Raw genomic sequence first — 1,713 nt, 5'->3', positions numbered from 1 at the left:
TGCTGAATTAGTTTAGCAAGAATTCCCCCATTCTTAATATCTGATCATCATTGATATCTGATGAAGTTATTCATTCCTCACCCTTGATGTCTAAGTCCTTGTCCTGCCCTTAGTAAGAATCCTGTTAGACAAGTTTAACAAGAATCCCCCTACCCTTCAGGTCTCTCCTCTTAGTAGTTTCCATCCACTGACTCCCTCACTCTGCACTTTGCCAGCTGTCTTTGCTGTATTTGGAGTTGAGCTCAGTTTTACTGAAGCCTCTCTCCCTTGTTGCAATGGTACTAAATAAAATCTGTCTTTACAGCCTTTGACTAATGTCTGGCTCTATTTATTTTTAACAATTCTAGGTTCAAATAATTATTTCCTCACACCTTTAAAGACATTCATTGCTAATGATGACAAGTCTCATTCCTTTATAAGAGAACCTGTTTTGTTTGTTTGCTTTTCTTCCTCTTTGGATGCTTGGTTGCCCAATCATATTCCTACATAGGGAGTTAGCTTGAATTTCCTCTGCATCTGTGTTTTTCCAATAGGCCTATCCCTTAACTTTGGGCTGTATGTGAGCAGGAGGTGAATATCATATCATCAGGCAGTCTTCATTGTAGCATGCATGGGGAGTAGGCAGGTAGTCTGGTGACCTCTATAACTGACTCCATCATGATGATGGAGTGCATTATGTGAATCATTCCTGGTGAAGCTGCTTGGATGCTTGGTTGCCCAATCATATTCCTACATAGGGAGTTAGCTTGAATTTCCTCTGCATCTGTGTTTTTCCAATAGGCCTATCCCTTAACTTTGGGCTGTATGTGAGCAGGAGGTGAATATCATATCATCAGGCAGTCTTCATTGTAGCATGCATGGGGAGTAGGCAGGTAGTCTGGTGACCTCTATAACTGACTCCATCATGATGATGGAGTGCATTATGTGAATCATTCCTGAGTGAAGCTGCTGTCCCACCCACCCGCCCCTTCCTTTTATACAAGGTCTACCTTTTGTCAGACGAAATATTCTCTCTAGGAGCCTGCTCCAGTCAAGTCCCCACTGTCTTCAAAGAGCAGGTATGATGTGATTAGCAGACAACCCCTTAAAAGAAAATAGTTAGGTTCTTCCTTTAATGAATGGCTGTGCCAGATTGTCTGTTGGAAATTCACCAGTGGCGTTCAGGTTACTGCCAGTCAATGAAAGTCATTCAGATGAGATTTGGAAAGCAAACAAGAAGCGGAAGCTATATGTTATTGCTTCTTGGCCAGCAGCAGGAAGACAAGAGGTTTTACAGTAGCCTCCAAGTAGTTCCCCACAGATTGCCCACCTTGGTGCTGTATGCAGGAGTAATCATTGCAGTTCCTAAAACTTCTGACTCTTTGAAAGCTAGTGACAAGTCTGAGAGCAAAGGATGACTTACTCTGACCTTCAATCCTCCAGCTCTTCTAATGGTTTGATTAAAAGACTATTTCCCTGAAATAAATTCCTTCCTGCTTGAAATATCTAAAATAATTTCTGTTTCCCTGACTGATCTCCAACTGACACAGTGACAAAGACAAGGAGAGCTGGAAAGATAAACATGCTTTAAGACAAAATTAGGGGAATTCCCTGGCGGTCCAGTGGTTAGGACTCAGTGCGCTCACTGCCAAGGGCCCAGGTTCAATCCCTGGTTGGGGAACTAAGATCCCACAAGTGACATGGTGCAGCCAAAAAAACAAACAAACAAAAATT

The sequence above is a fragment of the Lipotes vexillifer genome, unplaced genomic scaffold, assembly GCF_000442215.2.
Source record: "Lipotes vexillifer unplaced genomic scaffold, Lipotes_vexillifer_v1.1 scaffold213, whole genome shotgun sequence".
NCBI lineage: Eukaryota > Metazoa > Chordata > Mammalia > Artiodactyla > Lipotidae > Lipotes > Lipotes vexillifer.
Note: the sequence above shows the minus strand (reverse complement) of the source record.